General features: G+C 46.6%; 1 long non-coding RNA gene and 1 pseudogene across 4 annotated transcripts in view; one reads left to right on the top strand and one right to left on the bottom strand.

The window, feature by feature from the left end:
- The window catches only part of LOC147123021 (uncharacterized), a 73214-nt gene that overhangs the window by 31040 nt on the left and 15076 nt on the right, over positions 1-27098 (bottom strand). For 2 of the 4 annotated variants that reach the window (XR_015073112.1, XR_015073109.1), the window contains exons 2-3: positions 6093-6273; positions 2974-3128 (exon numbers count right to left, since the gene is read on the bottom strand). This is a non-coding gene — a long non-coding RNA (uncharacterized LOC147123021). The remainder of the gene's footprint in view (positions 1-2973; positions 3129-6092; positions 6274-27098) is intronic. The other 2 variants (XR_015073108.1, XR_015073111.1) reach the window with 2 other exon arrangements.
- Positions 87-257, top strand: LOC147123024 (U2 spliceosomal RNA; annotated as a pseudogene).

Genomic DNA, 27098 nt, shown 5'->3' on the forward strand with positions numbered 1-27098 from the left:
TGCCATGTGCTGAAGTTAATTTGCACTGTACCAGATGTGGACTGCATTGTCATGTACATGAACAAAGATTTTTATGAATAAAGCATATATATTGAAAAAAAAAATCTGTTCTTATCAGTTTAATATCTGATACGTCCCCTATCTGGGGACCATATATTAAATTGATTTTTGGAACAGGGAGATGGAATAGGGGCTTGCTCCGTCCACTCCACGCATCGACCTGGTATTGCAGTGCCTCTGGGAACGGTGCACCTCCCTCTCGGGAGATTTTGAAAAATTAAAAACAGCTTCATGAAAAACATCTACTTTTTTTCTTTACTTTTTCCCCCCCGACACGTGTACATCTCAAAACCTCAAAACCTAAGACACCAAGGAACAACTTCAAAACAAACACAGGCAGTCTGTACATTCGCTCTCAAATTTAAAACCACTAAATGCTGACAAACCTTGCATGCTGCTGGGATGCTGCTACGCTGCCACTCTCAGCTGACAGTCTACATTCCAAATACCAAAAGTCATTTCACTTGCAAATACAGCTCACAACTAGTCTTTCAGCAACATTTTAAAGCAGCTCTCTGCTGCTGCTGCCGCCGCTGCTCTTAAAAATACAAGAACCCATACAACAATGGGCTCAAAGCTGGCACACTTTACACCTACTGTAGTCACAAATGTGTAAATCCACAAGATCATACTCTGCACATGATTGAAAGGTCAAAGACTCAACAATCAAAAATAGCCATCACTGGTCACATTCATGTATTTCCACACCCAAAACTTACGCATAAAACTCCGCCAAAACCAACTAAAGGCATTTAACCTGCAGCCAAGCACAAAGGGAGGCAGAGTACAGTATAAGGGAATAAACCAACAATTAGCCCAAAAGGAGGCCGAATGCCAAGAGAACAAAGTGGATAAGAAGGACGTAAGACAGTTCCTACAAAATGAAGCAGGGCACAAGGAAACTACTCAACAGCAGCTGACATAGTATCATAACTCTCTCTCTCAATTCAGAAGAAGTACTAGAATCAGAAAAAGCTAAAGCCCCTAACCAACGGGGTAATACAGTTAGGAATTTAGATTGCCAGTCACAAAACCAAGACGGTGTCCATGACTCGCCAAAATGATAGGAAAGGTGGCAAACAGCAATGATAATGCATTCCAAGCAGAGGTCCCGAAATTCCAGTCGCCCACGAGGACAGTATCCGGGTCAAGAATCAGCCCAATCTGACAAGGATAACTTCAAAGTTACTGGATGGAATTGTTGAAGACAAGAGTTAGAGACATTGAAAGGAAGTTATCACAGCATCCTTCTCAAGTACCTCGAACCCAAACACTTGGACGTGACCAATATTCCCGCTAAGGTGCGCGCGTGCAGTAATCTGAAAGGTTCCGTGCAGGCCGCTCACCTGCTTTTACACTGTAAGTACCGCGCATGCGCAGAAATTTAAAGGCACCGCGCATTAAAAGAAACAGGCCGCGTAGAACAAGCGTAGCTTACAGGGAAGATTGGACATGACTAGGCCCACCTCAGGCAGAATGATTTGCTCAGCTAAGATTCCAAAGGAGTTTAGGAGGCGGGTTAGCAATAGCGAAGCATGATAAGCTGATTGGTGCATGTTACATCCCGAAAATGGATCAATTGAAAATTTCGATTCAAACCAGAATGACGCTTTGGAATGTGAAGGTCCAATTTTTAACAAAAGGTACAAACAAGGCCCAACAAGAACTCACTAGCCATACCCCACTTTAAAGTCTGAGGGCCAGGAGGTTACGATGGGATGAAGTTCAGTTGTAGACAGGGTGGAGGCAGCTTGGAGAAGGAGAGGCGTTCGGAGTCACCAGAGGAGAGATGTTGGATTGAGGAGCTGTCGGAGGAGCAGAGAATCAGCTGCTGTGCTGCAGGAGTCGAAGCAGGAAACTCCAATGGATTCATAAAGCCAAAGAGGAAAGGAAAATTGACCGGCGGTGGTTGATCCTGGGGTCCAGCGGAAGTGTAGAGTGACCTCAGGTGTTAACAGCGGACCTGCTGGGATAGTGGAGAAGCATGGAGCAGTGGGCGTGAAACCCAGGGACTGAGAACAGCAAAGATTAGGGATCCAGGGGAGGTGAAGGGAAAACCAACAGTTCAGTGCAGATGAAGATGGGCCGAAGAACAGCTATTAGGCAACGAGGAGCACACAACACCGAGAGCTGCAGGAGGAGCCGAGGAGCCAGTCCATCCAGCGCAGGGCAAGTTCTGAAAGCAGAATGGAGCGGGGCAAAATCCATGGCCAGCGAAGCAAGCATATAGCAGCGAGGCAGTGGACCTTGAGCAGCAGGACAGCAACACCCCGTGTGGTATGGCAGTCAGCCCAGCAGTGAGCAGAGAGAAACAGCAATAATTGACCCTTTGTCAACTATGAGAGTCGCAGAGGAGCAGAAACTGAATTGTTAAAAGTGAGTGAGGAAATTTCTCATGCCCCCCGACCAATCTGAAAAGCTTTTTAATCCTAAATGCAGAAATGTGAAGGTCGCGTCAATGCAATCTCATTGAAATTCATTTCTAATCTGGTCTTCACAGGGTGGGGGTGGCGGGAACGTTAACACCCGCTGCCTGTCGGAAACTCGGTGGTGGTGGTGGGGGGGGTGGTTAAAGTGGAGCAGGAGTCTTGCCGATTTGTCCCAAAATCGCCTGACTACAATTTTAAATTGCAGGCGCCAAGGACCCCCGCCCGAAGCTGGCGGGGGTCTTATTTAAATATGCACGTGAGGCCCTGGTCACGTCTTTGGGATCTCACTGCAATTGTAAGCCCAGGCCTGCGCCAGGAAGCCCTCCTGATTCCACACCAGGCCAAACAAAGTCCCAGTTATCACCCAAAAACTCCTGGCCGGCCTGGCTTTCAGATTGGAATGCTGACAGTAACCTATGAAAAAAATGGCTTACTGCCGGCCGTGCAATCAGAAAGCCTAGGACAGAACATCCAACACACTTACCTGAGCGTGTGTCACAGTCTTTGCTCCCTTTCTCACACAGCTGTTATCTTTGTCCTGCTTTCTTGTTACTGCAGCTTTCAGGCTCCTCCTGGCAATACGCTTGGCTGGCCTCTTCTTCTGAGTGCTCTGTGATAGATCAGCTCTCTGTCTTCTTTCTGTAAAATCCAAGTAGAACCTAAAATGCTGCTGCTTTGCCTGTATGAATCGTCTTCAAGTTGGGTTTGAGGAAGCATTTCTGGCTCCAGCCCCCTGCTGACACAGACAGGTCTCAGCTAGAGAGATGAGGACCATGACCCCTCCCCCAAGTCCTGCCCATTACACAACAGACAGCAGGTCGTCTGAGCAGAAATAAGTGGTCAGAGAACTGAATCTGGCTTCACAATGGGCCACAAGAAAATGAGGGGAGTTTACAAATTATAATTTCTTGGCTTTTAGTTAAGATCAAGTACAACATTCTTAACAAAGTACTATCTGTTGGAACACAGATGGAATAGGGGCCTGCTCCGCTATTACAGTGCCCGCAGGAAAGTGTGCTGCTCTGATCTGTGCTCTTAAAATCTGAGCAGCTATGACCAGCGGCAGTGCTGGCATCGTGGGAGAGACCCCGAGAGGCTAAAACAAACAGAGGGAAAAATGAGAAAAGTAACGGCAAACTCAGCGCACAGGCAAGAGCCTGAGGACTTACAGCTAACTCCAGCGAGTTGTTATGATCTGGAATGCACTGCCTGAAAACATGGTGGAAGCAGATTCAATAGTAACTTTCAAAAGGGAATGGGATATGTACTTGAAAAAGAAACATTTCTGGGGCTATGGAGAAAATGAGTAGGGGAGTGGGACCAGAGTTTCCGCTAAGGTGTGCACACGCGTGGCCGTGCAGTGGTCTGAGGTCCCGCACAGGCTGCTCATCGGCATTTACATTGTAGATTCCGCGCATGCACAAAAATTTGAATGGGCCAGGCGTGGGAGGGGTTGGGGTGGTAGGGGAGGTGTGGGGGAGGGAGGACGCGCAGCAGGTAGTGCAGCCTACGAAGGACATTGAGTGGGACATTTGGTTAGCTCTTTCGAAGAGTATGATAAGGTAGATGTAGAGAAATTGTTTCCGCTTGTGGGGGAGACCAAAACTAGAGGCCATTAATATAAAATAGTCATCACTAATAAATTCAGGAGAAACTTCTTTACCCAAAGAGTGGTAAGAATGTGGAACGTGCTACCACAAGGAGTAGTTGAGGCAAAAGCATAGATGCATTCAAGGGCAAGCCTGATACGCACACGGGGGACAAAGGAGTCAGAAGGGGTATGCTGACAGAGTTAGATCACAGAAATCACAGAAACCTCACAGTACAGATAGAGGCCATTTCGGCCCATCGAGCCTGCACCGACACATATCCCACCCGATCCCCGTAACCCCTACACATATCCCACCCTATCCCCATAACCCCACGTATTTAATCCCCCTAACACTAAGGGTCAATTTTTATCATAGCCAATCAACCTAACCCCGCACATCTTTGGACTGTGGGAGGAAACCGGAGCACCCGGAGAAAACCCACGCAAACACGGGGAGAATGTGCAAACTCCACACAGACAGTCACCCGAGGCCGGATTCGAACCCGGGTCCCTGGCGCTGTGAGGCAACAGTGCTAACCACTATGCCACCGTGCTGGCCCCTGAAGAGGGGTGGGAGGAAGCACATATGGAGCATAAGCGCCGGCATAGACAACTTGGGCCGAACGGCCTGTTTCTCTGTTGTAGACACGATGTAGTGGCCTCTTTCTGTGCTGTATGATTCTAATGGTTAACACAGTTCCCCAGGAAAGTGACAGTAGGTAAGAAAAGGCTCTATTTATGTCAACCATCGAGTAACTTTATCTGGTTGTGCTGTGCAATAAAGCAAAGGCCAACAATTCTTCACGTGTGAACCCCGAACCTGACAAATACCTCCAATCTTTTGAACTTCATGAAAAACATCGACTTTCTTTCTTTACTTTTTTTTCAACACGTGTACATTTCAAAACCTCAGACACTCACAGCTACACCCAAGGAACAACTTCAAAACAAACACAGGCACGGTCTGTACATTCCCTCTCAAATTTAAAACCACTAAATGCTGACAAACCTGCCGGGATGCTGCTACGCTGCCACTCTCAGCTGACAGTCTACATTCCAAATACCAAAAGTCATTTCACTTGCAAAAATACAGCTCATAACTAGTGTTTCTGCAACATTTTAAAGCAGCTCTCTGCTGCTGCCGCTGCTCTTAAAAGTACAAGAACCTATACAACAATTGGCACAGTTTACAGCTAGTCACAAATGTGTAAATCCACAAATGATTGAAAGGTCAAAGACTCAACAATTAAAAGTAGCCATCACTGGTCACATTCATGTATTTCCATGTATTTAAGTCATCTTCGGTTCCGAGGGACTGCCTAAGAGAAGAGAGATTTCCACACCCAAAACTTACGCATAATAGAGCTTGCAAAGAAGGAAACTCCGTCGAAACCAACTAAAGGCATTTCACCTGCAGCCAAGCACAAAGGGAGGCAAAGTATAAGGGAATAAACCAACAATTAGCCCAAAAGGGGACCGAATGCAGCACAGTCAGCACCCCCTGAGAATTTGGTGCCAGTGAAAGATTGTAATCACAAAAAGAAATAGGTGTGAATTGGTTGCAATTCACTCAACAGTTAGAAAAGCAGTTATCTTAAGGTCTTACACCATTGTTGTCTCAGCAATTACATGGGATGGGACTTTAAAAAAACTTTTTCTTCCATTCTCAAAGACTAATTTCTTTAAAATTTTAGGAATTTTTCAGCCCCAACACACAGTTGAACGCAAGCTAAACTTTGCAGCAAAACCACATGCACACAGCACAGAATCTGCAAGCCTGCACGGATTTCCTCTCTCCTTTCTTTTAATCATCTTTTCAAACTTCAATCGGTCCCTCTTGGAAGTAGGCAACCCAAGTGGGGAGCAAGGGCAGAAAGAAACCACCATGCAGATGTATGACCTTATCGGAAGGGAACAGGCATATCCTAGCTACTAGAAAAGCGGAAACTATCCATACTGTAAAAATGTCTGGCACAAAACATTGAACTTGAACTGCAAAATAGCACACTTACCTGTGCGTGTGTCACAGACTTTCCTCCATTTCTCACCCAGCTGTTATCTTTTTTTTCTGCCCTTTCTCGTGCTGACTGCAGCTTTCAGGCTCCTCCTGGCAATATGCTTGGCTGGCCTCTTCTTGTGCGTGCTCTGTGATAAATCAGCTCCCTGTATTCTTTCTGTCATCAGTAGTGGCTGCTAAAGGGAAACATTTGACTCTTTCAATCACCCCTTGCCTTAGTAAAATCCAAGTGAACCTAAAATGCTGCTGTTTTGTCCACGCACAAACCTGCATGTCCCGTCTTCAGGTTGGGTTTGAGGAAGCATTTCTGGCTCCAGCAACCCCTCGCTGTCACAGACAGGTCTCAGTTACAGAGATGAGGTCCATGACCCCTCCCCCGAGGCCTGCCCATTACACAGCAGACAGCACGTCGTATGAGCAGAAATAAGTGGTCAGAGAACTGAATCTGGCTTCACAATGGACCACAAGAAAATTAGGGAATTTACAAATTATAATTTCTAGGCTTTTAGTTAAGATAAAGTACAACATTCTTAACAAAGTACTATCTGTTACGTCCCCTATCTAAGGACAAAACATTAAATTTTGGAATACAGATGGAATAGGGGCTCCAGTGCCTGCAGGAAAATGTGCTGCTCTGATTTGCGCTCATAAAATCTGAGCAGGTATGACCAGCGGCAGAGCATCGTAGGAGAGCTCCCGAGTGACTAAAGTAATCAGAGGGAAAAATTAGAAAAGTAACGGCAAAATCAGCGCAGAGGCAGGTGCGCGAGGACTTACAGCTAAATGATTAATTTGTTATTTAATTTTCACACCCTAACTGAAATTAACAAAGAGTCGGCACTGCACGATGGGCCAAATGGCCTCCTTCTGTGCTGTATCATTCATGATTCTAAGTATTAATCATAGAATGATACAGTACAGAAGGAGGCCATTCGGCCCATCGTGCCTGTGCCTCTTTGGTAGAGCTATCCAATTAGTCCCACTCCCCTGCTCCCTCCCCATAGCCCTGTAATTTCTGACCGCTACAAGGATTTATTCAAGTTTCTTTTTGAATGTTACTATTGAATCTGCTTCCGTCACCCTTTCAGGCAGTGCATTCCAGATCACAACAACTCGCTGCGTAAAAAAATATTTCCTTATGTCGCCTCTGGTTCTTTTGCAAATCACCTTAAACCCGTGTCCTCTGGTTACCGACCCTTCTGCAACTGGAAACAGTTTCTCCTTATTTATTCGATCAAAACCGCTCCTGAGTTTGAACACCTCAATTAAATCTCTTCTTAACCTTCTCTGCACTAAGGAGAAACCCCCCAGTTTCTCCAAATAACTGAAGTCCCTCATCCCTGGTACCATTCCAGTAAATCTCTCTGCACCCTCTCCTTGGCCTTGACATCCTTCCTAAAGTGTGGTGTCCAGAACTGAACACAATATTCCAGCTGAGGCCGAACCAGTTTTATAAAGGTTTAGCAGAATTTCCTTGCTTTTGTACTCTATTCCTCTATTAATAAAGCCAAGGATCACATATGCTTTTTTAACAGCCTTCTCAATTTGTCCTGCCACCTTCAAATATTTGTGTTCATACACCCTCAGGTTTCCCTGTTCCTGCACCCCCTTTAAAATTGTGCCATTTAGTTCATTTTGCATCTCCTCAGTATTCCTGCCAAAATGCATCACTTCACACTTCTCTGCGTTAAATTTCATCTGCCATGTGTCTGCCCATTTCACCAGTCTGCCTATGTCCTCCTGAATTCTGTTACTATCATCCTCATTGTTTACTACCTTTTCGAGTTTCGTGTCATCTGCAAACTTTGAAATTAGGCCTCTAAAAGTTTCCCCACCACCGACGCTGGGCTGACTGGCCTGTAGTTCCCGGTTTATCTTTTTTAACATTTGCAATCCTCCAGTCCTCTGGCACCACTCCCATATCTAAGGAGGATTGGAAGATTGTGGCCAGAGCCTATGTAATCCAGTTAGTCCTACTCCCCCGCTCTTTCCCTGTATCCCTGCAATTTTTTTTCTCCAAGTATTTATCCAATTCCCCTTTGATGACTACGATTGAACCTGTATCCACCACCCAATTAGGCAGTGCGTTCCAAATTCTAGCCACTCGTTGCGTAAAAACGGTTTTCCTCATGTCACCTCTGGTTCTTTTGTCAATCACCTTAAATCTGTGCCCTCTGGTTATCGACCCTTCAGCCATTGGAAACAGTTTCTCTTTATTTACTCTATCTAAACTCTACATGATTTTAAACACCTCTATCAATTCTCCTTAGCCTTCTCTGCTCGAAGGAGAACAACCCCAGCTTCTCCAGTCTATCCACGTAACTGTAATCCCTCATCCCTGGAACCATTCTAGTAAATCTCTTCTGTACCCTCTCCAATACCTTCATGTGCTTCCTAAAGTGTAGAGCCCAGAATTGGACACAACACTGAAACTTGTGTTTCATATAAGTTTAGCATAACATCCTGGCTTTTGTACTCTATGGGCTCGATTTTAACTCAGGCGCGGGGAATTGTCGGGTTCCCCGAATTTGGTGTTTCCCACACGAGTCTAAATGGGTCTGTGAGATTGATGCAATTTTCACTCAATTGGCCAATTGATTTCGAACATGTGGGAAGCCTTGGCAATTGAGTATTTCCAGTCAGAAAGTCGCAGAATATGACATCATCATTGCTGCTGCTTTTAGGGCCCACAGCAAGCCTTGCTTCTTCTGCAGGCTTCCAAGCTTCACCATTGAGATGGCACAGGAGCAACGGCCAGCGGGAGGGCAAGAGCTGCCCCCAAATTTGATGAGGCTTCACTCCAGGCATTGCTGGATGGTGCTAGGGCCCACAGGGAGGTCCTGTTCCCTTCTTCAGGGAGGAAGAGGCCTCCCAGTCAGACCAAGGCTGTGTGGCTACAGGTGGCTGGTGAAGTCAACTCCTTGGGGCTCACACGGCGCACCTGGATGCAGTGCAGGAAAAGATTCCATGACCTTCATTGCACTGGAAAAGTAAGTACTGTATGACGCTTCCATCACCCTCAATCTGATCCCCATTGCCTTTCCTCACCAGCACTCAGATTTAGCAATCTCTTCCTCCACATCCCACTTGACACTCTCATCGATGCACCCTTACCCATTCCCTCTCTCTCTATGCTCACATTCACGTAACTATTCCACCATGCAGCCCTCACACTCCCTCTCACTCTGATGCTTTGAACACAACTGACAACACACAGGGAGGGCCCTTGGTCTTGCAACCTCACTTCATCTTTGTCTCCTTCTAAGTATCTATGCTATGCAATCTCTGCACTCACTCCTTCATTCTCACTCAACCTCCACTTGTCTCCCTCATTGCAGGAAAAGAGAGCTCACAACAGGAGAGAGCGAGCCAGGACAGGAGGAGGGCCGCCCTCATTAGCCCAGCTCACCCCCTGGGAGGAAGGCGTCCTGGAGATTGTCGGGGCTGACATAGATGCGGAAGTTGGGGAAGGAGAGACAGGTGCAGCCCCGCAAGCTGGTGACAGAATAGTTTTCCATCTCTCTCACTGGCATTGCATGAGTCGCTGATAATGATTCTGAAGCAACATCATATGGACTTATGATCATCTGCAAAATGCAATGTGCATGTAACCTTGGCATCACATCTCTAACTTTTTCCTTGACTCCCCCACAGGGCCATCGAGAGCCCCCGTCCCCAGTGTGTAGGAGGAAGAGCCTGAGATGCCAGATTCCTCAGAGGAATCTGCAACCTCTGAGGGCGCAGCGTCAGCAGAAATAAGCGCACCCAGCGCCAGCGCAGACACTCACACCTCGGTGGGACCTTCGGGACATAGAGTAGAGTTGTCACCTGGTGTATCACAGCTCACAAGTGAGCATCAGCAGATTGTGGAGACAGGGACAGCAGTGGAAAGTCCTCGTCGGAGGGCACAGGACTCTGCCAGCTCGGCTCAGCTGCATGTCGATCCTCTGCCTCTGGGTCCACCTGTAAGATCAGAGGTGATGGAACTCCAGGCGCAGATGCAGGAGTCTCTGGCAGGTTTTGTCTCTAGGGTCGCTGCGAGTGTGGAGCGAATGGAGGAGTCCATAGCGACCATGAGCAGAGCCTTTGTGGAGTCATTGACGCATGAACGCATCAACACGGAAAGGATGGCTACCTACGTGGAAATGATTGCTGCCTCCGTGGTAAGGCTGGCTACGGTAGAGGAGAGGAAGGCTACGGCCATAGAGGAGGTTAGTCGCCAGGGTATGGAAAACATGGTGAGTGTTCAGAACAGAATGACATCTCTTGAGGAGCGATGGGCATCTATTGAACAGAGAAACCAGACCTTCATGGAAGTCCTTCTGAGTAGGACTGCCATTGCAGATACGGGTCCCCATGGCCCCCCTGATGTGCAGCAAGGTGCTCTCAAGCCACTTGCAGGCGCGGAGGGGGAGCTGACCCATGAGAGGGAGGTTGGTGGCAGACCTCAATGAAGTGGGGGTTCCTCTCCAAGCGCTCACACTTCCATGCCACTGCACAGCCCTCGGTCAGAGCCCCGCCGGAGTCCACACCCAAGTCTCAACTCCTGCACAGCCGCAGGAGCAGCAGACTGCTGACGAGCCCTCACAGGCTTGCCACCCCAGAGGACGCCCGCCAAAGGTGTCGAGACAGGAGCAGCAGGAAAGTGAGCAAGGGGCCTCCACATCTGCTGAAGCCACAGGAGAACCACTATGTAGGAGCACGCCTAAGAGGAAAATAAAGCACAAATAGTCACAAGGGTAGTCACTTGGGTGAAATGTTGTGTATTCTGTAAAAATGCCATCAGTTGTTTGTTTTGCACAAAAATTCTAATGGCAACTTCTGCAGTTGTGGCGTGTGTCATTTCGCGAATGGGGCTGGAGGTCCTCTAATGCCAAGAAGGGAAGGAAAAAAGACCTCCCATGCTTCTGGTAGATGCCTCAGTTGAGGAAGGCTGAGTTAGGCTGGCGAGAGGGGTTTCGCAGGAGGTCACACTGGAGAAGTGTGTGAGGCTCCAACCTTCCAGAGGTGTGGTTAAGCCTGGTAAAAGTTGCCCCAGGCCTGAAACAACAAAGTCCTGCCACCTGCAAATGATGACTGCTCAAATTTCCTCTTTAATGGTTGACCTGCAGCTGATAGTCAGCAAGCCAATAGTGCTCACGCCAGGTTTCACAGGCGTGATCCCCACCAGACGTGTTTTACATGGGAAAAGGGTTAAACAGGCAAGGGCCTGTTAAAATGGGATTATAAAGGCCAATGAGTGCTGTTTAAGGGCTCTAAAGACCAGTCCTGCCTGTTGCAGGCGGGACTGATTCGGGACCATCAGACACACCTGGGTTAAAATGGCTAGGTGTCGGGAACCTGGCGGGGGGGCGCCGACCCCCAGGTTTTGCGATTTTAACTCCCCACACGCCTCAAAGCCTGCCTGACGGCTGAGTTAAAATCGAGCCCTATGACTCTATTTATAAAGCCCAGGATCCCATATGCTTCATGAACTGCTTTGTTAATGTCCTGGCCCCTTCAAAGATTTGTGCACAAACACCCCCAGGTCTCTCTGTTCTTGCACTCTCTTTAAAATTGTACCATTTTGCTTGCATTGTCTCTCCTTACGTGGCTTGGTGTCAAATTATGTTTGATAGCACTCCAGGGAGGTGTGGGGGAGGGAGGACGCGCAGCAGGTAGTGCAGCCTACGGAGGACAATGAGTGGGGCATTTGGTTAGCTCTTTCGAAGAGTATGATATGGTAGATGTAGAGAAATTGTTTCCACTTGTGGGGGAGACCAAAACTAGAGGCCATAAATATAAGATGGTCACTAATAAATTCAGGAGAAACTTCTTTACCCAAAGAGTGGTAAGAATGTGGAGCGTGCTACCACAAGGAGTAGTTGAGGCAAAAGCATAGATGCATTCAAGGGCAAGCCTGATACGCACATGGGGGACAAAGGAATCAGAAGGGGTATGCTGACAGAGTTAGATGAAGAGGGGTGGGAGGAAGAACGTGTGGAGCATAAGCGCCGGCATAGACAACTTGGGCCAAACGGCCTGTTTCTCTGTTGTAGACACGATGTAGTGGCCTCTTTCTGTGCTGTATGATTCTATTGGTTAACACAGTTCCCCAGGAAAGTGACAGTAGGTAAGAAAAGGCTCTATTTATGTCAACCATCGAGTAACTTTATCTGGTTGTGATGTGCAATAAAGCAAAAGCCAACAATTCTTCACGTGTGAACTCCGAACCTGACAAATACCGCCGATCTTTTGAGCTATTATACCACTGCCCAATAACACAGGTTAAAATGTGCTCCTGTTTCATTTCCTGCAACAGGAGTCAGCTAAACTCAGCCCATATTGAGCAGCGTTCATCGAGTTTGGCTGCTGGGCAGTGCTACACCAATGATGTCATAGAACAGTGACCATTCCTATGATATCACAGTCCTTAGGCAGGGAGTAGGAAGAGTCACTGGTTATTGCAGTGCAAACAGACCAGGCTCTAGCTATCAGTCGGCCACTCACTCAACCAAAACTACTGTGTGATACTTAAATCGGCTTCAGAAAAGAGAGATCACGTTTGACAAACCTGATCCAGCTCCTTGAAAAAGCCAGTGGTATCGTAGATCAGGGAGATTTGGTACATGTCACCCACTTGGATTTCCAAAAAGGTTTTGGTAAAGTGCTGCATTAGGGACTTTGTGCTGAAATGGTGCCCCATGGCGTCAAGTGTGTTATTACAAGATGGATTGCAAATTGGCTCAAGGACAGTAGACGGTGAGCGGTTTTAGATAGGGCTGCTGCCCAACATAAGAAACAGGAGCAGGAGTAGGCCATACGGCCACTCGAGCCTGCTACGCCATTCAATAAGATCATTGCTGAACTTCTACATCAATTCCACTTTCCCGCCCTACCCCCATATCTCTTGATTCCCATAGTGCCCAAGAATCTATCGCTCTCAGTCTTGAATATACTAATCGACGGAGCATCCACAGCCCTATGGGGTAGTAGAGAATTCCAAAGATTCACAACCATATGAGTGAAGAAATTTCTCCTCATCTCAGTCCTAAATGGCTGACCCCTTATGCTGAGACAATGACCACTAGTTCTAGACTCTCCAGCCAGAGGAACCTGCCTCTCAGCGTCTACCCTGTCGAGCCCTGTAAGAATTATTTTCGTTTCAATGAGGTCACTTCTCTTTTTTTTTAAATTCATTCCTGGGACGTGGGCGTCGCTGGAAAGCCAGCATTTATTGCCCATCCCTAATGGCCCTTGAAAAGGTGGTGGTGAGCCGCCTTCTTGAACCGTTGCAGTCCTAGTGGTGAAAGTACTCTCACAATGCTGTTAGGGAGGGAGTTCCAGGATTTTGACCCAGCGACGATGAAGGAACGGCGATATATTTAATAAGAACATAAGAAGTAGGAGTAGGTCATTTGGCCCCTCGAGCCTGCTCCACCATTCAATAAGATCATGGCTGATCTGATCTTGGCCTCAAGTCCACTTCCCTGCCCACTTCCCATAACCCTTGACTCCCTTACCTTTCAAAAATCTGTCTATCTCCACCTTAAATATATTCAATGAGGAAGAGAATTCCAAAGATTCACGACCCTCTGAGAGAAGAAATTCCTCCTCATTTCCCATTTAAAAGGGTGCCCCCTTATTCTGAAATTATGCCCCTTAGGTCTAGATTCCCCCACGAGGGGAAACATCCTCTCTGCATCTACCCTGTCAAGTCCCTTCAGAATCTTATATGTTTCAATAAGATCCCCTCTCATTCTTCTAAACTCCAACCCCTTCATCTCCGGAATCAACCTCGTGAACCTTCTCTGAACTGCCTCCAATGCAAGTATATCCTTCCTTAAATAAGGAGACCAAAACTGTACGCAGCATTCCAGGTGTGGTCTCACCAACGCCCTGTACAGTTGCAACAGGACTTCCCTACTTTTATACTCCATTCCCTTTGCAATAAAGGCCAACATTCCATTTGCCTTCCTAATTACTTGCTGTACCTGCATGCTAAGTTTTTGTGATTCATGTACAAGGACCCCCAGATGCCTCATTTTGTAATCGCTCCCCATTTAAATAATAATTTGCTTTTTTATTTTTCCTACCCAAGTGGATAACCTCGCATTTTCCCCACATTAAACTCCATCTGCCAGATCTTTGCCCACTCACTTAGCCTATCTATGTCCCTTTGGAGATTCTTTGCATCCTCCACACAATTTGCTTTCCCACCTATCTTTGTATCATCAGCAAATTTGGCTACATTACACTCAGTCCCTTCATCCAAGTCATTAATATAGATTGTAAATAGTTGAGGCCCCAGCACTGATCCCTGCGGCACCACACCAGTTACAGTTTGCCAACCTGAAAATGACCCATTTATCCCGACTCTCTGTTTTCTGTTAGTTAGCCAATCCTCTATCCATGCTAATATATAACCCCCAACCCCGTGAGCTCTTATCTTATGCAGTAACCTTTTATGTGGCACCTTATGGAATGCCTTCTGAAAATCTAAATACACCACATCCACTGGCTCACCTGGCTACATAATTGCAGCAAGACTCATAGGGGGAAAAATTCGGTTGTTTGCGCCACCCGTTAGCGCCTAAAGAGGCCGACAAGTGGGGCACTAACCAACTAGCGCCCGGGCGCAGCAATCCCTGCGCCTCTCCCCATATTGAGCGGACATTTTGCGTTCAAGGGCAAGCCTGATACGCACACGGGGGACAAAGGAATCAGAAGGGGTACGCTGACAGAGTTAGATGAAGAGGGGTGGGAGGAAGCACGTGTGGAGCATAAGCGCCGGCACAGACAACTTGGGCCGAACGGCCTGTTTCTCTGTTGTAGACACGATGTAGTGGCCTCTTTCTGTGCTGTATGATTCTATTGGTTAACAGTTCCCCAGGAAAGTGACAGTAGGTAAGAAAAGGCTCTATTTATGCCAACCATCGAGTAACTTTATCTGGTTGTGATGTGCAATAAAGCAAAGGCCAACAATTCTTCACGTGTGAACCCCGAACCTGACAAATACCTCCGATCTTTTGAGCTTCATGAAAAACATCTACTTTCTTTCTTTACTTTTTTTTTTCAACACGTGTACATTTCAAAACCTAAGACACTCACAGCTACACACAAGGAACAACTTCAAAACAAACACAGGCAGTCTGTACATTCGCTCTCAAATTTAAAACCACTGAATGCTGACAAACCTTGCATGCTGCTGGGATGCTGCTACGCTGCCACTCTCAGCTGACAGTCTACATTCCAAATACCAAAAGTCATTTCACTTGCAAATACAACTCACAACTAGTGTTTCTGCAACATTTTAAAGCAGCTCGCTGCTGCTGCCGCTGCTCTTAAACGTACAAGAACCTATACAACAATGGGCTCATAGAAACATAGAAGATAGGAGCAGGAGTATGCCATTCGGCCCCTCGAGCCTGCTCCGCCATTCAATGCGATCATGGCTGATCATCCAAATTCAGTACCCTGTCCCTGCTTTCTCCCCATATCCCTTGATCCCTTTAGCCTTAAAAAATATATCCAACTCCTTCTTGAATATATTTAATGAATTGGCCTCTACTGCCTTCTGTGGTAGAGAATTCCACAGGTTCACCACTCTCTGGGTGAAGAAATTCCTCCTCATCTCCGTCCTAAATGACTTACCCCTTATCCTTAGACTGTGACCCCTGGTTCTGGACTCCCCGACCATCGGGAACATCCTTCCTGCATCTAGTCTGTCTAGTCCTGTTAGAATTTTATAAGTTTCAATGAGATCCCCTTTCATTCTTCTAAACTCCAGCGAGTGTAAGCCTAATCGACCCAATCTCTCCTCATATGTCATTCCTGCCATCCCAGGTATCAGTCTGGTGAATCTTCGCTGCACTCCTTCCATGGCAAGAACATCCTTCCTTAGACAAGGCGACCAAAACTGCACACAATACTAAAGATGTGGTCTCACCAAGGCCCTGTACAACTGCAGCAAGACATCCTTGTTCCTGTACTCAAACCCTCTTGCTATGAAGGCCAACATACCATTTGCCTTCTTAACCGCCTGCTGCACCTGCATGCTTACCTTCAGCGACTGGTGCACAAGGACACCCAGGTCTCGTTGCACTTCCCCTTCTCCCAATCTATTGCCATTCAGATAATAATCTGCCTTCCTGTTTTTGACACCAAAGTGGATAACCTCGCATTTATCCACGTTATATTGCATCTGCCATGCTTCTGCCCAATCACCCAACCTGTCCAAATCATACTGGAGTTTCTCGGCATCCTCCTCACAGTACACACGCCCACCCAGCTTTGTGTCGTCTGCAAACTTGGAAATATTACATCTAGTTCCCTCGTCTAGGTCATTAATATATATTGTGAATAGCTGGGGTCCTAGGACCGATCCCTGCGGTACCCCATTAGTCACTGCTTGCCACTCGGAAAAAGAGCCCTTTATTCCAACTCTTTGCTTCCTGTCTGCCAACCAGGCAGCTGTTTCTCATCCTGCCAGTACACTTCACACCTAATCTGAGCCGTCCTTTGTCTCCACTTGTCCTATTACCATCTTGTCTGGTTTTGAATACCTCTTAATGTCCCTTTACTTCTCTTTTGTTCTATCGCAGCCCTGCCTTCGATCTATTTTATTTCCTTTCCAGTTTTGAAAAAGGGTTCACCCGAAACTTCGACTTTTAATTTCTCTCCACGGATGTTGCCTGGCCTGCTGAGTTTTTCCAGCATTTTCTGTTGTTATTTCGGATTTCCAACATCTGCAGTATTTTGCTATCATAACATCCCGGCTGTCGGGCTGAAGACTTGAAGAACTAGTCGCGCCTCTAGCCAAGCTGTTCCAGTATAGCCACAACACTGCCATCTATCCGACAATGTGGAAAACTGACCAGGTATGTCCTGTCCACAAAAAGCAGGACAAATCCAATCCAATTACCGCCCCCATCAGTCTACTCTCAATCATCAGCAAAGTGATGGAAGTGAACTGCTATCAAGCAGCACTTACTCACCAATAGCCTGCTCACCGATGCTCAGTTTGGGTTCTGCCAGGACCACTGGGCTCCAGACCTCATTACAGCCTTGGTCCAATGGAAGGAGGTAGCGTGGCAGTATTGGTTAAGGAGAATGTTACAGTGCTGGACAGAGAGGATGTCCTAGAGGGGTCAAGGACAGATCTATTTGGTTAGAGTTAAGAAATAATACAGGTGCCATTACACTACTAGGTGTATTCTATAAGCCACCAACTAGTGGGAAGGTTACAGAGGAGCAAATTTGCAGGGAAATTATAGAGAGGTGCAAGAACTAAGTAGTGATAATGGGGGACTTCAACTATCCTAATATAGACTGAGATAGTAATAGCATAAAGGGCAGAGAGGGGGAAGAATTTCTGAAGTGTGTTCAGGAGGACTTTTTTGATCAGTATGTTTCTGGCCCAATGAAGGATCTGGTTCTGGGGAATGTGGTGGGTTAAGTGGATCAAGCGTCTGTAGGGGAACATTTAGGGAACAGTGATCATAATATCGTAAGGTTTAGATTAGCTCTGAAAAAGGACAGGGAGCAATCTAGAGTAAAAATACTTAATTGGAGGAAGGCCAATTTCAGTGGGTTGAGAATGGATCTGGCCCAGGTAAATTGTAATCAAAGATTGGCAGGCAAAACTCTAATCGAACAATGGGCTGCCTTTAAAGAGGAGATGGTTCAGGTACAGGCGACGTACATTCCCGAGGGGGAAAGGTAGGGCAACTAAAGTCAGAGCTCCTTGGATAACGAAAGAGATAGAGAGTAAGATGAAACAGAAAAAGAGCACGTATGACAGATGTCAGGTTGAGAATACAAGTGAGAATCAGGCTGAATATAGAAAGTTCAGAGGGGAAGTGAAAAAGAAAATAAGAGTGACAAAGAGAGAGTGTGAGAATAGACTGGCAGCTAACATAAAAGGGAATTCAAAAGTTTTCTATACGCATATAAATAGTAAACGGGTAGTAAGAGGAGGGGTAGGGCCGATTTGGGAGCAAAAAGGATACCCACGCATGGAGGCAGAGGGCATGGCTGAGGTACGAAGTGAATACTTTGCATCTGTCTTTACCAAGGAAGAAGCTGCTGCCAAAGTCAGTGAAAGAAGAGGTAGTGGAGATACTGGATGGGATAAAAATTGATAAAGAGGAGGTACCAGAAAAACTGGCTGTACTTAAAGTAGATAAGTCACCAGGACCGGATGGGATGCATCCTAGGATGCTGAAGGAAGTTAAAGTGGAAATCACGGAGGGACTGGCCATAATCTTCCAATCCTCCTTGGAGGGGTGGTGCCAGAGGACTGGAGAATTGATAGTTACACCCTTATTCAAAAAAAAGTGTAAGGATAAACCCAGCAACGACAGGCCAGTCAGTTTAACCTTGGTAGTGGAGAAGCTTTTAGAAACGATCCAGCGCGAATTTGTAAAAGGCAAATCGTGTTTAACTAACTCAATCGAGTTTTTTTATGAGGTAACAAACAGAGAGGGTTGATGAGGGCAATGCGGTTAATGTGTTGTACATGGACTTCCAAAAGCGGTTTGATAAAGTGCCACATAATAGGCTTGCCAGCAAAGTTGAAGCCCATGGAATGAAAGGGACAGTGGCAGCATGGATACGAAATTGGCTAAGTGACAGGAAACAGAGAATAGTGGTGAACGTTTGTTTTTCGGACTGGAGGAAGATATACAGTGGTGTTCCCCAGGGGCCGGTACTAGGACCATTGCTGACTATTAATGACTTGGACTTGGGTGTACAGGGCACAATTTCAAAATTTGCAGATGACACAAAGCTTGGAAGTATAGTGAACAGTGAGGAGCATAGAGATAGACTTCAAGAGGACATAGACAGGCTGGTGGATAGGGCGGACACATTGCAGATTAAATTTAATGCAGAAAAGTGCGAAGTGATACATTTTGGTACGAAGAACGAGGAAAAGAAAAAAGAAAGAAAGACTTGTATTTATATGACGCCTTTCACGACCACTGGACATCTCAAAGTGCTTTACAGCCAATGAAGTACTTTTGGAATGTAGTCACTGTTGTAATGTAGGAAATGCGGCAGCCAATTTGTGCACAAACAACAATGTGATAATGACCAGATAATCTCTTTTTGTTATGTTGATAGAGGGATAAATATTGGCCAGGACAGCAGGGATAACTCCCCTGCTCTTCTTCAAAATAGTGCCATGGGATCTTTTACGTCCACCTGAGAGAGCAGACGGGGCCTCGGTTTAATGTCTCATTAGAAATACAGCATCTTCAACAGTGCAACACTCCCTCAGCACTGCACTGGAGTGTCAGCCTAGATTTTAGTGCTCAAGTCCATGGAGTGGGACTTTAACCCATAATTTTCTGGTGAGAGTGCTACCCACTGAGCCACAGCTGACACTGAGGAGAGGCAATATAAACTAAAGGGTACAATTCTAAAGGGGGTGCATGAACAGAAACACTTGGTGATATACGTGCACAAATCGTTGAAGGTGGCAAGTTGAGAAATCAGTTAAAAAAGCATATGAGATCCTGGTCTTCATAAATAGAGGCATCGAGTACAAAAGCAAGGAAATTATGATGAACCTTTATAAAATACTGGTTCAGCCTCAACTGGGGTATTGTGTCTAATTCTGGGCACTGCACTTTAGGAAAGATGTGAAAGCCTTAGAGATTGTGCAGAAAAGATTTAGGAGAATGGTTCCAGGGATGAGGAACTTCAGTTACATAGATAGACAAGAGAAGCTGGGGCTGTTCTCCTTAGGGCAGAGAAAGTTCAGAGGAGATTTAATAGAGGTGTTCAAAATCATGATGGTTCTAGACAGAGTAGATAGAGAGAAACTGTTCCTATTGGCAGAAGAGTCGATAACCAGAGGACACACATTTGAGGTGATTGGCAAAAGAACCAAAGGCGACATGAGGAAAAACCTTTTTACGCAGCGAGTGGTTAGGATCTGGAATACACTGCCTGAAAGCGTGGTGGAGGCAGACTGTCGTGGCTTTCATAAAGGGAATTGGATAAGTATCTGAAGGAAAAATATTTGCAGGGCTACGGGGAAAGGGCGGGGGAGTGGGACTAGCTGAAGCGCTCTTGCAGAGAGCCAGCATGGGCTCAACAGGCAGAATGGCCACCCTCTGTGCCGTAACCATTCTATGATTCAAACATGGACAAAAGAGCTGAATTCCAGAGGTGAGGTGAGAGAGTGACTGCCCTTGACATCAAGGCAGCATTTGACTGAGTGTGGCATCAAGGAGCCCCAGTAAAATTGAAGTCAATGGGAATCAGGGGGAAAACTCTCCACTGGCTAGTCATAACTAGCACAAAGGAAGATGGTTGTGGTTGTTGGAGGTCAATCACCTCAGCCCCAGGGTATCGCTGGAGGAGTTCTTCAGGGCAGTGTCCAACACCCAACCATTTTCAGCTGCTTCATCAATGACCTTCCCTCCATCATATGGTCAGAAGTGGGGATGTTCGCTGATGACTGCACAGTGTTCAGTTCCATTCACAACTCCTCAGATAATGAAGCAGTCCATGCCCGCATGCAGTAAGACCTGGATGACATTCAGGCTTAGGCTGATAAGTGGCACGTAACATTTGCGTCACACAAATGCCAGTCAATGACTATCTGCAACAAGCGAGAGTCTAACCACCTTGACATTCAATGGCATTACAATTGCCAATTCCCCACTATAAACATCCTGGGAGTAACCATTGACCAGAAACTTAACTGGACCAGCCACATAAATACTGTGGCAACAAGAGAGGGTCAAAGGCTAGGTATTCTGCAGCGAGTGTCTCACTTCCTGACTCCCCAAAGCCTTTCCAGCATATACAAGGCACAAGTCAGGAGTGTGATGGAATACTCTCCACTTGCCTGGATGAGTGCAGCTCCAACAACACTCAAGAAGCTCGATACCAACCAGGACAAAGCAGCCCGCTTGATTGGCACACCATTCACCACCTTAAACATTCACTCCATCCACCACCGGCACACTGTGGCTGCAGTGTGTACCATCTACAAGATGCACTGCAGCAACTCGCCAAGGGTTCTTCGGCAGCAACTCCCACACCTGCGACCTCTACCACCTCGACGGACAAGGGCAGCATGTGCATGGGAACACCGTCACGTGCAAGTTCCCCACCCAAGTTACACACCATCCTGACTTGGAAATATATCACCGTTCCTTCAGTCACTGGGTCAAAATCCTGGAACTTTCTCCCTAACAGCACTGTGGGAGTACCTTCACCACCCACACTGCAGCGGTTCAAGAAGGAAGCTCAGCACCACCTTCTCAAGGGCAATTAGGGATGGGTAATAAATGCTGGCCTTGCCAGTATCCCAGGAACAAATAAAAATAAAATCCAGCTCTACCTCACCACCATCCAGCTCTGCCACTCCACCATCCAGCTCTGCCACTCCACCACCCAGCTCTACCTCTCCACCACTCAGCTCTTCCTATCCACCACCTCTCTTGCTCTTTCCACTGCCTCTGTATTGTTGGACTGCCTGTCTGGCAACCAGTCCTGGCTGAGTTGCAATTTCCTCCAGTTAAATAATAGGAAGATCAAAGTCCTCATCTTCGGCCGCCACCACAAACTCCGTTCCCTCGTCACCGATTCCACCCACCTCCCCAGCCACTCCCTCAAACTGTTGTAACCTCGCCGTCCTATTCGACCCCGAACTAAGCTGGAAAATTTATATCCTCTCAGTCAGAAAGACTGCCTACTCCCACCCCTGCCCCGGCCTCAGCCCATCTGCTGTTGAAACCTCTATCCATGCCTTGGTCACCTCCAGACATGCCTATTCCAAAGCTCGCCTGAGTTAGGCACTCACATTGTTGTCTCTGATCTCCACTGCATTAGTGCCAGGCTCAAATGTGAACCCTGATTAGCTTGCACTGCATTTATCAGTGACATTTCCTGATCACTGACTAAGGATTATGATATCATAGGAAATGTCACTACTCTATGACATCATTGATGTAGCACGGCCCAGCAGCCAAACTCGGTGAACATTGCTCAATATGGGCTGAGTTTAGCTGACTCCTGTTGCAGGAAATTAAACAGAAAAACAATTCAATCTGTGATATTGGGGAGTGGCAGAATAGCTCAAAAGGATCAATAGTGTTTATCAGGTTCGGGGTTCACACGTCAAGAAATGCCTTTGCATTACTGCATATCACAATTGGATAAAACTGCTTTATAGTAAGGTTGACATAAAATAGAACTATTTCTACCTTCTGTCACTTTCCAGGTAAACTGTTTTAACCAATGTGCTGTCACAGTAGAGAATGACCTTACCTGACCTCCTTCTAGAAACATGTTGATTAACACTGTCCACTTTAAATGCCGTCTCTGGCAACTCACTGCACAGCTCTACTGCACTGTGAGTAAAATAGTTGGGGCTGATTTCTCATCTTACCCCTAACTTCCTCATTTTAAAATCAATCCACTAACTATTTACACTTCATTCAAATGGATGGACTTTTCCTTTATATGAAAGCCTTACATGGATCATTCTAATTTTTTTTAGAAAAATATGAAAATAACATTCACCTACGTCTGCATCCTGCTGGAGTCATTGCTTTTGGTCCTGCCACAAACTCCGTTCCCCGATCACCGTTTCCATCCCTGGCTACTCTCTGAAGCTGAGCCAGGCCACTCCAATGCTCTCCTGGCCAACCTCCCATCTTCCACCCTACATAATCTTGTGCTGATCCAATACTCTGAACCCTGGGAAATCCAGTTGTTCAGTATAAGCTCACAGCACTTTCCAGCTCAAATATCCCATTCATAGGCAGGTTGGTAGCCCTGGTCAATGAACAACCTGTAACCTCAAGGAAGCACTTTAGGGCAATGGACAGAGATAGATTTCTGACATCATCAGTGACAGCCTGGATTGAGCCACAGATACAAAAATGAATGCTATGGTTACTTTGACTGCTACCGGGAGTGCAGTCAGCGCTCTGGAGGTTGGTTGGAGGTTTACATGCAGCATGTCACACAGCTCTTGGATTGTTTCCTTAGGGAAACAAAGCCGACTGATACACCACTTTATGGTCAGGCTCCACAAGCTTTAAGGAATTTAGGCCTAGAAATTCAGTGGGCCTTGCGCCCACTTAGCGCCTAAAGAGGTCTTTTGCGCCGGCGGGGTGGTAGCGCTGAAATTGACTGCAGCGGTATTGGCGGCGGTAGCCGTTAGCGCTGCGCCGGGACCGATGACGTCATCGGTGTGCGCGGTGGCCCGTAACGCCCCGAAACCGCGCCGATCCCCATATTTATTTGCGCCCGCCTCCTCCGAAGCGGGCGCAAACAGCGAACAGAAAACGGGGCCGTCCTGCTGCCATAGTGGGGCGCTTTAAAGCTGAAGGTGCGGCCGGCCGCTTTTTCGGCGGCCGCCTGCCCGCACCTCCTTCCCCGGCCTCCTCCACCCCCCCCCCGCGGCATTGCCGGCTGGTTTCCGTGGAGCCCGGCACTTCTCCGTTGTGCCGGGCTCTTTTGCCGGCACTCGCGATCGGGGCTTCGGCCGTTGCAGGCACCTCCCCCTTAAGAGAAGGGGGAGGCCTGCAGTACCGCAGCCTGCCGCACCGCATCGGGTGGCGCTGCGGCAACTAGCGCGCCGATATTCAGTTGCAGCGCCCCAAACGGAGGCGGGCACACCCTGGTATAGCGCCCGCTTCCGAATTGGGGCGCAGAAGACGAATATACGGCGTGCGCTAATGCCTCCCCGCCCAGCGCTAACTCTTGGGCGCGAGCGAGCTGCCCGCGCCCAAGTGAATTTCTAGGCCTTAGTACCTTCTAAAGTCTGGGTACTGCCGGGTGGGGAACAGTTGCCTTTGGTGCAGCTGCACCATGCCCTTTTCCCTCTGTTACTCTGCCTTCTTATCCTCCATCACAGCAGACACAGGAGAATCCTAAGGGGGTGCCATTTTCTGATAGATGCTTCAAGAAATAATGGGGGCTTGTAAGAAAGGTACTGCAATAATCATGGGCGATTTTAATCATCATATAGATTGGACAAGTCAAATTGGCAAAGGTAGCCTTGAGGACAAGTTCATAGAGTGTATTCGGGATGGTTTCTTAGAGCAATACGATGAGGCACCAACCAGGGAGCAGGCTATATTAGATCTGGTAATGTGCAATGAGGCAGGATTAATTAATGATCTCATAGTAAAGGATCCCCTATAAAAGAGTGATCATAGCATGATAGAATTTCAAATTCAGTTTGAGGGTGAGAAACTTGGGTCTGAAACTAGTGTCCTAAACTTAAATAAAGGCAATTACAAGGGTATGAGGACAGAGTTGGCTAAAGTGGACTGGGAAAATAGATTAAAGGGTAAAACGGTAGATCAGCAGTGGCAGACATTTAAGGAGATATTTCACAAATCTCAGCAAGGTATATTCCAGTGAGAAAGAAAGGTTCTACGAGAAGGATGCACCATCCGTGGCTAACTAAGGAAGTTAAGGATGGTATCAAATTGAAAGAAAAGGCATACAATGTTGCGAAGATTAGTGTTAGGCCAGAGGATTGAGAAATATTTAGATACCAGCAAAGGAAGACTAAAAAAATTATAAAGAGGGAGAAGACAGAGTAAGGAATAAACTAGCAAATAATATAAACACAGACAGTAAGAGCTTCTACAGGTATATAAATAGGAAGAGAGTAGCTAAAGTAAATGCTGGTCCCTTATTGGATGAGACTGGGGAATTAATAATGGGAAATAGAAAAATGGCAGAGGCTCTAAAACAATTAATTTGGATCGGTCTTCGGTAGAAGCCACTAAAAACATCCCAATAATAACAGATAATCAAGGGCTATAGGGAGGGAGGAACTTAAAACCATCTCTATCACTAGAGAAAAAGGGAGGGTTTGCTAGTGCTGTTGGGGAGGATTTAAACCAGCTTGGCAGGGGGATGGGAGCCTAAGTATAGAGCCAATGGGGAGGGAAGAAAAACTGGAATTGGAAAACAAAAATGTAGAAAGTAAATTGGAAGGACAGAGGAATCAAGGGCTAGATAGTAGTCAACAAGGAGGTTTGCCTGTACTAAATGGTATATACTTCAATGCAAGGAGTATAGCGAACAAGGTAGATGAGCTGAGGGCACAGGTAGATACTTGGGACTATATGATATTATAGCTATTACAGAGACGTGGCTGAAAGAGGGGCAGGTATGGCAGCTCAACATTCCAGGTTACAGGATTTTCAGACGGGATAGAGAGGGAGGTAAAAAGGGAGGGGGGTCGTGGTATTGATTAAAGAAACTATTACAGCTGTGAGGAGGGATGATATGTTGGAGGGATCATCAAACGAGGCCATATGGGTCGAATTGAAAAACAAAAAAGGGGCGATCACACTGCTGGGAGTGTACTGCAGACCCGCAAACAGTGAGAGGGAGATAGAAGAACAAATATGTAGACAAATTTCTGAGAAGTGCAAAAACTATAGGGCAGTAATAGTAGGGGATTTCAACTACCCAATATAAACTGAGATAAAATTAGTGTGAAGGGTATAGAAGGTGCAGGATTCCTCAAATGCATCCAGGAGAACTTTTTTAGCCAGTATGTAGCAAGCTCAACAAGGGAGGGGGCGGTTTTGGACTTAGTTTTAGGGAATGAAGCTGGGCAGGTAGAAGGCGTATCAGTGGGGGAACATTTTGGTGCTAGTGGCCATAATTCTGTTAGATTTAAGGTAGTTATGGAAAAGGACAAGGATAGACCAGGAATAAAAATTCTAAATTGGGGAAAAGCAAATTTTGCTAAGCTCAGAGGGGATTTAGCCATAGTAGACTGGAAACAGCTACTTGAAGGTAAATCAGTGTCAGGGCAGTGGGAGGCATTCAAGGAGGAGATCTGGAGGGTTCAGACCAAACATGTGCCCTTAAAGAAAAAAGGTAGGACTAATAAATCTAGAGCCCACTGGATTTCTAGAGACATGCAAGGTAGGATAAAGGAAAAAAAGGGAGGCGTATGACAGATACGGAGGGCTAAATACTCCAGAATCTTTAGAGAAGTACAGAAAGTGCAGGTGTGCAATTAAAAATGATATTAGGAAAGCAAAGAGAGAGCATGAAAAATTCTTGCAAGTAAAATCAAGGAAAACCCAAAGATGTTTTATAAATATACTAAGAGTAAGAGGATAACTAAAGAAAGGGTAGGGCCTATTAGAGATCATGAGGGTAATGTGTGTGTGGAGGCGGGAGATGTTGGTAGGGTTCTTAATGAATACTTTGCGTCTGTTTTCACAAAGTAGAGGGGCGAAGCAGACATTGCTATTGGGGGAGGAGGAGTATGAAATATTAGATGAAATAAACAAGAAGCTCGACATCATTCAGGATAAAGCGGCCCTCTTGATTGGCACTCCACCCACCACCTTCAACATTCACTCCCTCCACCACCGGCGCACTGTGGCTGCAGTGTGTACCATCTACAAGATGCACTGCAGCAACTCGCCAAAGCTCCTTCAACAGCACCTTCCAAACCCGCGACCTCTACCACTTAGAAGGACAAGGGCAGCAGACGCATGGGAACATCACCACCTACAAGTTCCCCTCCAAGCCACACACCATCCTGACTTGGACCTGTATCGCCGTTCCTTCACTGTCGCTGGGACAAAATCCTGGAACTCCCTTCCTAACAGCATTGTGGGTGTACCTTCACCATATGGACTGCAGCGGTTCAAGAAGGCGGCTCACCACCATCTTCTCAAGGGCAATTAGGGATGGGCACTAAATGCAGGCATAGCCAGCCAGCGACGCCCACATCCCATCAATGAAAATTAAAAAAACATAGTGAGAGAGGAAGTATTAAGGGGTTTAGGAGGTTTAAAAGTGGATAAATCCCCAGGCCCGGATGAAATGTATCCCAGGCTGTTAAGCGAAGCAAAACAGGAAATAGCAGAGGCCCTGACCATCATTTTTCAATCCTCTCTGGCTTCAGGTGTGGTGCCGGAGGACTGCTAATGTGGTACCCTTGTTTAAAAAGGGAGAAAAGGATAGACCAAGTAATTACAGGCCGGTCAGCCTAACCTCGGTG

Source organism: Somniosus microcephalus, chromosome 2, assembly GCF_052327205.1.
Source record: "Somniosus microcephalus isolate GS21.2 chromosome 2, FLI_Smic_1.0, whole genome shotgun sequence".
In the NCBI taxonomy this organism is placed as follows: Eukaryota; Metazoa; Chordata; class Chondrichthyes; order Squaliformes; family Somniosidae; genus Somniosus; species Somniosus microcephalus.